The sequence below is a fragment of the Nansenia antarctica genome (assembly GCF_963989245.1).
Source record: "Nansenia antarctica genome assembly, chromosome: 8".
Lineage (NCBI taxonomy): Eukaryota > Metazoa > Chordata > Actinopteri > Argentiniformes > Microstomatidae > Nansenia > Nansenia antarctica.
Window position 1 is genome coordinate 56,266,383 of NC_137678.1, and position 10,515 is coordinate 56,276,897.

General features: G+C 45.4%; 1 pseudogene across 1 annotated transcript; it reads right to left on the minus strand.

Moving 5' to 3' along the window:
- Window positions 1–681: 681 nt before the first annotated feature.
- On the minus strand, window positions 682–5,730 carry LOC308164449 (DNA excision repair protein ERCC-6-like; annotated as a pseudogene). The gene is made up of 4 exons: window positions 3,647–5,730; window positions 2,786–2,872; window positions 1,966–2,161; window positions 682–1,714 (listed from the first exon to the last, which is right to left on the minus strand). The product of its transcript is annotated as a DNA excision repair protein ERCC-6-like (transcript).
- Between the last annotated feature and the right edge of the window lie 4,785 nt (window positions 5,731–10,515).

The window sequence follows — 10,515 nt, forward strand, 5'->3', positions numbered from 1 at the left end:
TTTTTGCACATGAGATTGTCATACATGTTTATGTGCCCTATACTATTAATTAATTTCCCCATGGTCAAAAAAGGAGCAGGAGCAAGTCAAGTCAAATAAATCAAATTAATCCGAAGTCACGCCAAAAGTGCAGCCTTCAAACCCCCTGTCGACTCCTGAAGAAGGCAAATCTTGGTCACCAGTGTAGCGAACGGGAACTGGACAGTGTAACTCGCCCCATGCGGGAGTCGAACCCCGATCTTCGGCATAACCGACGGCCGCGCTACCCCAACACCAAGAGAGTTAACTCCCTTGGTGGAGCTGTTAACGGGCCTCATACAGGATCGTTACACTATCCTCACCGTTCGGGAGAGCGTGCCCTCACGCTTCACTATGTCAAGTCCCTCACGTGGACACGGCTCTCCGATGGCCTTCCTTCCATCCCAACTTTCTGACACCAGTGTACACATAGAATTTTCATTTAAAACGCATCACTCAGGATAAAAACATTTGCTATATTAAATTAACAAAGGCATTCACACCAAAAGGCATTCGTTTTGGCATTACATGTTATTAAAAAGGTAATTTGTTAATGATAACGATAAATAAAACAAACCTTTAAAAGTTTAAAATCATACACACTAGTATCGGGGGCATTGGGTGTGAAATTGCTTAGTTTCTTAAACGGTGCGTCTCCTCGTCCTATCGCAAGTGTACGGGTAGGCCGTAGACCACAGGCGCAGCTCCTGTGATGTATTTGAGTTGGGTGGCCTGGCGGGAGGAGTCCATGTGGTCCAGGAGAGCGGCCCCAGGGCCTGCAGACATCCAGGACTGCAGCAGGGCCGTGGTGAAGCGTTCCATGTCCACGTTGGTAACGTCCCACAGGTTCCCCAGAACCAACGGGCAGCCTGCCATTAGGTAGTTGAGGATGATGCCAGACCCCTCCAGCTCCCCACGCACAGCCAGAGCCGCACTGCTGCAGCCAAACAGCATACAGCCGGCCCTCTGGTGGCAGCGGTGGGGTCCGGGTCTTAATACTAGAGCAATGCTTCTGGAACTGTTCGTGTGCCTCTCTTCTTCTTCTTCTTCTTTCTCCTCCTCACCTGGGGTGATCGGTTTTCTCTCCAGTTTCAAGTCTGCAGGGATGTGCTCTCCAAGCACCTTCTTAGTGGGGGTGGCACAGGGTGGTTTGAAGAAGGTATCATCCCCAGTGCTAATAGCTGTAGGGTCTTGAATGGAAAATGAATCTTTAGACCCATCGTCCAGATCACATGAGTCCACAGTAGAGGTCTTAGTGTCCATGTTGCGACACTTCTCATGATCACACAGGCAGTTCTCGCCACAGGTCATTGCTCCCTTACGGCACCGGCAGAGCTTGTTGCCACAGCGACCCTTGCATGCACACCCTGTTGCCTTGGCTCTCTTGCGGCCTTTGTCATTCTTCTTGGGGCACCACTCTTCCACCACCTCCTCCTCTGATTCAGATTCAGAGTCAGACACCAGCTCCTCATATTTAATGGCCATCTTCACGGGTGCCTTGGCTGTAGTGCCACGCCGTCCTTTGGGCTTTGGTGGGACGTAATCAAAGGAGTCCTCTAGGGTTTGTGTAGACACTGGCAGGTGGCTGTTGATTTTATTTGTCCGGCGTGTCGCCTTCATTTTGCTAAGCTGCCGCACTAACTGGAGTGTGTGTGATTTGCTCAGAGTGGATGTGTGGTGTCTGTCTTCTTGTCCCCTGTTCACCATGGCAACACACCAGAGTTTTGTTGAGACACAGAGTTAATACTTTGCTAAAACTACACCCATAATGTATGTGGATGCTAATGCTAACTCCATTTCAACATTGACGCAATTCACCTTGGAGTACAAACAGTGTACATTTCTTAATCCAATCCTGTATCACAAATAAATGCTTTTCTTTTTCTGCCAACCTTGTTCTCTTCTCGTCAATGCAGGAAAAGAGAGAAAACAAACAAAGAGACAAACCTCTCTGTGTCCAGAGACTTGGAGTGGCGCCCGATCGTGTTCTCGCAGCGCTTGCACTGGTACTTGAATTTGTAGTTGATGTCGTAGCTGTGGCAGCGGGTGACCATGGGCAGCTCGGGGTGGGCCAGCGTGGCCTTGCGTGCGTAGATCTGCCATCCCTCACTCCGTTTATCAGCCAGGTGGCAGCGTGGCACATCTCATGCACCAGTGTGTCCCGCACAGGCCCGGATTAACCCCCTAGGGTGCCCTAGGGTGACCAGACTTGATGTGTGCCCCCCCCCCAACACACACACTTTTTTGTTTGTTTGTTTACTTTGCAAGTGAAAATTTGATATTTACTATGGTTACAAAAACCATAGATTTACAAGAGCATACTCTTCAGTGTAAGTGCTTTCAGTATATATCAGCTATCAGTGCTTTCCCATATTCACTAAGGTTTCATACCTCTTCCCCTCCGTCACAGATGGGGAATCACTGTTGAGGGGTTTAGCTTTTTGCTATGTGCAATCTCTGCCAGTAGTACACTGGTCCATTCTTTCATCAGAAGCAAGTTCAAGATCATTGGTAGATTCCTCCAGACTACTTTCTTCCTCCTCTCCAATATCAGATTCAGCAACATGCATAGACTCAAGTCCCTCTTCCTCACTCTCTTCAGCAGATTCAGCAACATGCATAGACTCCAGTCCCTCTTCCTCACTCTCTTCAGCAGATTCAGCAACATGCAAAGACTCAAGTCCCCCTTCCTCACTCTCTTCAGCATTCTCAGTGTTTAAAGTTTCCCCAGTGGGTTCCTCCTCCTCATGAGATCCACCTTTCTCACCTCCATCACTTACATCATTAGACTGCTCCTGTGAAACTTCGTCTGTGTTATCTTCTGTGTCACTGAGGTCTTCCACATCTTCAATTACTGATTCCACAAGGGAGCGTCTTGAGGCCACAGAGGTGTTCAATCCAAAGCCCTTGAAGGAACTGGTTCTGACAGATTTTGGTGTAGAGGATCCTAAACCTTTGAAAGATTCATCCAATCCACTGGTCATCAAGTGGGGTGTCTCCTCATCCTCCTCACTATCATAAATTACTGCTACTCGTTTCCTTTTTCGGAATATAATAAATGAGTTATCTGCGGTGTGGTATGAGTCAGATGCTAGGGAGTCACTGGCAGTTCCTACATTCTGTTCAACAGCTCTATTCTTAGTAGGCCTTTCATCTGGATTTAAACTGTCATCCATCTGGAACCCAGAATTCCCCTCATGGATATCATCCTCCTCTGGAAACATATCAGTAGCACTGTCTTCTAACTGTAAATTGAAGTTTCCTTCAAAAGCCTCAATCCCAGCATCAATTTTCAAAGGTGTGTCTGCATGACTCCCTTGGCTCATCTTGGACATCTGCAGGATGTCCTTCATGGATTTGACAGGAGAGTCCCTCTCTTCCATAGTGGAATTATCTTGGTATAATGACAAGTTCTGCCATTGTGGGGATGCATTTACATGTTGTGGTGCATCTTCATCAACAGCTGAGGAAACATTCTGGCTTGTGCTATTCTCCAAACCAATAACATTGTCATCTTTCACAGTTGATGATGCATCCAAAACCTCTTGAACGGACATAAAAAACACGGACAACTCAAGAGACTTGTCTATTGGAGAATCATGGTTGCTGTTTAGCAATTCTTCCTCACTTGCATCTTTTGAAGTGGGTTCTTCATTGTCAATACTTTCATCTACAGCTAGATCAATGAAGTTGTTACTGAGATTTTGGACATCATCCTCATCACCCGACCCAGATTGAGTAAGATCCACCAATGCAGGAGAGTTGTTGAAATTGGTCTCATGGCTAGGAACGGAGGGACTGAGCTTTCTATCCTTGGATTTCCTGTCAGTTGACGTCACTGTGTTGTGCTGAGCTGGTTTTCGCAACCAGGCTGGCTCTGTGTTTGATGCAATGCTGTCAGCTAGCTGCATATGCAACTCTGACACGGCCTTCATCAGGTCCTCAGCTTTTTGCACCCTGTTCTGTATGTAGTGGTCTGCTTCTTGATCCTCAGGGGCATCTTCATGGTTATCCACTTCTTTTGAGAACATGAGGTCATGATCAGAGATCCCAAATATCTCCATGGAGTGAAGGATGGCAATGTGCTCATCCAACTGAGTATCTGTGCGCCTTTGTCTGGAGTGCAGTGACTGCAACTGCAACTGTGTTGATGAAGATCGCGTGTCCTGCAGTGTGAAAAGTTCTTTCAAATCTTGTTTGGTGAAGTACCGGAATGGATTTTTCTTGTCCCCGGTGGTCTGTCTGATCAAGGAGTCTTTGAACACCTGCCGTCTGTATATCTTCTCCTCCACTGTGCCACAAGTGATCAGTCTGTATATAATGACATTTTCAGTTTGTCCAATGCGATAGGCCCTGTCAACAGCCTGGGCGTCAGTGGCTGGATTCCAACTGGGATCAAAAATAACAACTCTGTTTGCCGCTGTTAATGTGATGCCAACTCCTCCCACTTGAGTGGTCAGGAGAAACACAGAGTATTGCTTGCTGGTCTGGAAAAGTGTGATCCGTCTCTCTCTCCGCGAGTTGAGTAACAGTGCCATCAATTCTCACTACCTTGAAACGCTTGTTGACTAGAATCCGATGGATGATGTCCAACATCTTCCTTGACTGTGAGAAAACAAGTGTGCGATGGCCTTCTTGCTTCAGCTTCTCCAACAGTGCAATAAGAAACAGAAGTTTCCCAGATTCTGACATAAGGGTTTCATCAGAAATGTTGTCAATTCTGTTGGCAGCGGTCTCATTATCATCTTCTTGAAGGTTTGTGCCTGTTCCTTCTTCAAGGCCTAACTGAGCAACCGCCCTAGCAGAGAGAAGTCTTGGGTGGTCACACAATTTCTTTAAGATATTCAGTTCAGCTAACGGTGACTTGGTGGTCATCAGCAGCTCCTTGATGTGATCCAGTGATATGAACTGGTTGTAGATGTCCTCTTGAATTGGGCTCAAGTAAGTCCAGATGATTAGGTCGTTCTTCCTGGTAAGAGTTGGCATTATTGCACCACCATTATTTAGCGGTTGGTTTTCCTTCTCTTCTGACTCCAAGTCTTTTTCACTGGCTTGCTTTTTGCTCTGCACTTCTGCCTTTGTCCTCCTCAGGAAGTATGGACTTATGATAGCCATGAGGTTCTCTGACATCCTGAGTCCCAGTGCCTTCTCACCAGGGGTGGCATCCTTCTCCCTTGCACGGGTGATGGGATTTTCATACTCTGTTTTGAAGGTTTTAGATGTACCAAGGAGTGCCCCATGACAAGCAAAATCAAAAAGAGACCACATTTCTCTCAGGTTATTCTGTACAGGGGTGCCTGTAAGAAGTAGACGATTTATGGCAGGTATCGCGTGAGCACTTTTGGCAGTTTTAGTTGATGGGGATTTGATCTTGTGTGCCTCGTCCAAGATGACATAATCCCATTCGAATTCTTTGCCGTCGTAAGATGCGAGAAGCTCCCAGTTATTGATCAGCATTTGGTATGTGGTGATGATGGCACCACCTCTCCTTTGAATCCTCTCCAAGCTCCTGTTGCGTTCTGATTTGCTTGTACCATGGAACTCTTTAACTCTCATTCCAGGAGTCCATTTGGCAAATTCTTTGATCCAGTTCTTGATGAGTGAGGTTGGCATGACAAGCAGAGTATGTTTCACCAATTCAGCATCATACATACCAGAGAGAAATGATATCACCTGAATTGTCTTCCCTAAGCCCATGTCATCGGCAAGGATTCCTCCATTCCGGCCATCTCTGTGGAGACCATACATGAAAGCAACTCCTTCTTTCTGATAATCATAGAGTTTGTCATAAAGTTCTTTGAAAAGCATAAGACCACTGTTGTTAACATCAACAAACTCTTCATCATCAACCTCATCTGATTCTTGCCGTGCCATCTCTATAGCCTCTTCAATTTTCTTGATCCTATTCTGAAGTCTTTCATTTGGGTGGATGCCATGGGCCAATTTAAACAGTTCCAGCGATTTTGACATGTTTCCTTTTCTGGCAGCATCTTTTCCATCCTGAATGTACCTTTAAAAGAAAAGAAAAGAAAAGAAAAGAAGGTTGAAAACATGTCAATGTCAATCTTTTCAGTAACAAAATGTAATTTAGGGGGTGAACCACAGAAAAAGTCATAAGACAATCTAATGAAGTAAGAGTTTAATTTGCAGCAAAGTTGATATAGGGAGATCAATGGTGGACATGCTACTGCATGCTGGAATCTTCCCAAAAGTATATGAAAATATGCACTTACAAACAGTTATACAGTGTTACGTGTGTAAAGGAGTAATGTCAGCAAATTGTCACACTGTCTTTATGCATGTTTGCCATTGTTCATAATCGTAAGATGGTTGAAATCCTACATGATAGCCTATATATTACAGCATATTAGCCTCACCAATTCAATAGAGTAGGGACAAAACATTATTCCACTTTACCTTGATGCTATAACAGTACAATGACACTGTCATTACACTGTCATTCAGAATATATTAAGAATGTATTAACATGTAGCATTTTAGTAGATATTTGCAAGGTATATGGAATTAAAGGGGAGTGTTTATGAGGGGAGTAAGGGCCGATCCCAATTCACCCCTACGGCTTCGTTTTGCACGTTCGCGTTTAGGGTAGGGGTGTCCCAATTCATATTTGATCAAGGGCTAGGAGGAAGGGGGAGGGCTATCCCCGGCTTCATTTGGAGATTTTTTATTTTATTTTATTTTTTATTCATTTGTTCGGAGCCATAACCCTCGCTCCCAGGATGCATTGAGAACCATCTCCAGAAATCAGATTTCGCTCTAGGCAATGTGGAAGACAGCCACAAATGTCATTAACTTTTGTAATTAACTTTTTGTAATTTCTTATTAATAAAGATTAGAAAAATTACGATAACCATCTTATTATCTTAGTTTAATGTCATTTCAATGCATTATAGACCTTTTCTTTACAACAAGCATAACAAAGAAAAAGCTATTATGCCGAGGTACTGTGCCTATGGTTAACATAGACTGTTCCACAGTCCAGCGCGCTCTGGTTTAGCAGTAGAGGACAATAATAGCAAAATTATTACCTGGGCACTTCCATTAGACTACCAAAGCAAGACACCGGAGCACTCATATCTGCGCGTTTGTCAGAGGGTGACAGTCACCCTGTTCCTCTACATCAAACACGGAGATTGTATGAGCGCCCGGCGTCCCAGTCCAATGGAAGCGTCAAGCACAGCCTTCCCATAGAAATACATCGGAGCGCAATTCACATTTCCAAGATGTACAATCCTGTTTATTTAGAAATAAATTATTACCTGTGGCATTTGACAGCGGATGATGGTAGACATATTTAATAGTTAGTAGTTAGTTTAAAGTTATCTATCTAACGTTAGGCTGATTTGTGCATGATAGGCACGCATTTTGGACCGTGGACAGCCAGCGTTCCTGTCACATCGGATTTCGAAACGCCATAAAAAAAAATCTGCGCTCCCTGTCTAACATATTACTACAGTACTGTAGACACTGGCAGGTGGCTGTTGATTTTATTTGTCCGGCGTGTCGCCCTCATTTTGCTAAGCTGCCGCACTAACTGGAGTGTGTGTGATTTGCTCAGAGTGGATGTGTGGTGTCTCCTTATGTTTTCATTTCATTTCATTTATTTATTTTTGCACATGAGATTGTCATACATTTTTATGTGCCCTATACAATTAATTAATTTCCCCATGGGCAAAAAAGGAGCAGGAGCAAGTCAAGTCAAATAAATCAAATTAATCCGAAGTCACGCCAAAAGTGCAGCCTTCAAACCCCCTGCCGACTCCTGAAGAAGGCAAATCTTGGTCACAGGCCTGCAGAGACAGCTGGTCCGGGTCTTAATCCTAGAGCAATGCTTCTGGAACTGTTCGTGTGCCTCTCTTCTTCTTCTTCTTCTTTCTCCTCCTCACCTGGGGTGATCGGTTTTCTCTCCAGTTTCAAGTCTGCAGGGATGTGCTCTCCAAGCACCTTCTTAGTGGGGGTGGCACAGGGTGGTTTGAAGAAGGTATCATCCCCAGTGCTAATAGCTGTAGGGTCTTGAATGGAAAATGAATCTTTAGACCCATCGTCCAGATCACATGAGTCCACAGTAGAGGTCTTAGTGTCCATGTTGCGACACTTCTCATGATCACACAGGCAGTTCTCGCCACAGGTCATTGCTCCCTTACGGCACCGGCAGAGCTTGTTGCCACAGCGACCCTTGCACGCACACCCTGTTGCCTTGGCTCTCTTGCGGCCTTTGTCATTCTTCTTGGGGCACCACTCTTCCACCACCAACTCCTCAGATTCAGATTCAGAGTCAGACACCAGCTCCTCATATTTAATGGCCATCTTCACGGGTGCCTTGGCTGTAGTGCCACGCCGTCCTTTGGGCTTTGGTGGGACGTAATCAAAGGAGTCCTCTAGGGTTTGTGTAGACACTGGCAGGTGGCTGTTGATTTTATTTGTCCGGCGTGTCGCCCTCATTTTGCTAAGCTGCCGCACTAACTGGAGTGTGTGTGATTTGCTCAGAGTGGATGTGTGGTGTCTCCTTATGTTTTCATTTCATTTCATTTATTTATTTTTGCACATGAGATTGTCATACATTTTTATGTGCCCTATACAATTAATTAATTTCCCCATGGGCAAAAAAGGAGCAGGAGCAAGTCAAGTCAAATAAATCAAATTAATCCGAAGTCACGCCAAAAGTGCAGCCTTCAAACCCCCTGTCGACTCCTGAAGAAGGCAAATCTTGGTCACCTCTCTGTAGGCTAACCTCTCTGTAGGCTAACCTCTCTGTAGACTAACCTCTCTGTAGGCTAACCTCTCTGTAGACTAACCTCTCTGTAGGCTAACCTCTCTGTAGGCTAACCTCTCTGTAGACTAACCACTCTGTAGGCTAACCTCTCTGTAGACTAACCTCTCTGTAGGCTAACCTCTCTGTAGGCTAACCTCTCTGTAGGCTAACCTCTCTGTAGGCTAACCTCTCTGTAGGCTAACCTCTCTGTAGACTAACCTCTCTGTAGGCTAACCTCTCTGTAGACTAACCTCTCTGTAGGCTAATCTCTCTGTAGACTAACCTCTCTGTAGGCTAACCTCTCTGTAGGCTAACCTCTCTGTAGACTAACCTCTCTGTAGGCTAACCTCTCTCTGTAGACTAACCTCTCTGTAGGCTAACCTCTCTGTAGACTAACTTCTCTGTAGGCTAACCTCTCTGTAGGCTAACCTCTCTGTAGACTAACCTCTCTGTAGGCTAACCTCTCTGTAGACTAACCTCTCTGTAGACTAACCTCTCTGTAGGCTAACCTCTCTGTAGGCTAACCTCTCTGTAGGCTAACCTCTCTGTAGACTAACCTCTCTGTAGGCTAACCTCTCTGTAGACTAACCTCTCTGTAGACTAACCTCTCTGTAGGCTAACCTCTCTGTAGGCTAACCTCTCTGTAGACTAACCTCTCTGTAGGCTAACCTCTCTCTGTAGACTAACCTCTCTGTAGGCTAACCTCTCTGTAGGCTAACCTCTCTGTAGGCTAACCTCTCTGTAGGCTAACCTCTCTGTAGGCTAACCTCTGTAGGCTAATCTCTCTGTAGGCTAATCTCTCTGTAGACTAACCTCTCTGTAGGCTAACCTCTCTGTAGACTAACCTCTCTGTAGGCTAACCTCTCTGTAGACTAACCTCTCTGTAGGCTAACCTCTCTGTAGACTAACCTCTCTGTAGGCTAACCTCTCTGTAGGCTAATCTCTCTGTAGGCTAACCTCTCTGTAGGCTAACCTCTCTGTAGGCTAATCTCTCTGTAGGCTAACCTCTCTGTAGACTAACCTCTCTGTAGACTAACCTCTCTGTAGACTAACCTCTCTGTAGGCTAACCTCTCTGTAGGCTAATCTCTCTGTAGGCTAACCTCTCTGTAGGCTAACCTCTCTGTAGGCTAACCTCTCTGTAGGCTAACCTCTCTGTAGACTAACCTCTCTGTAGGCTAACCTCTCTGTAGGCTAACCTCTCTGTAGGCTAACCTCTCTGTAGGCTAACCTCTCTGTAGACTAACCTCTCTGTAGGCTAACCTCTCTGTAGGCTAACCTCTCTGTAGGCTAATCTCTCTGTAGGCTAACCTCTCTGTAGGCTAACCTCTCTGTAGGCTAATCTCTCTGTAGGCTAACCTCTGTGTAGACTAACCTCTCTGTAGACTAACCTCTCTGTAGACTAACCTCTCTGTAGACTAACCTCTCTGTAGGCTAACCTCTCTGTAGGCTAATCTCTCTGTAGGCTAATCTCTCTGTAGGCTAACCTCTCTGTAGGCTAACCTCTCTGTAGGCTAACCTCTCTGTAGACTAACCTCTCTGTAGACTAACCTCTCTGTAGGCTAACCTCTCTGTAGGCTAATCTCTCTGTAGGCTAACCTCTCTGTAGACTAACCTCTCTGTAAACTAACCTCTCTGTAGGCTAACCTCTCTGTAGGCTAATCTCTCTGTAGGCTAACCTCTCTGTAGACTAACCTCTCTGTAGGCTAATCTCTCTGTAGACTAA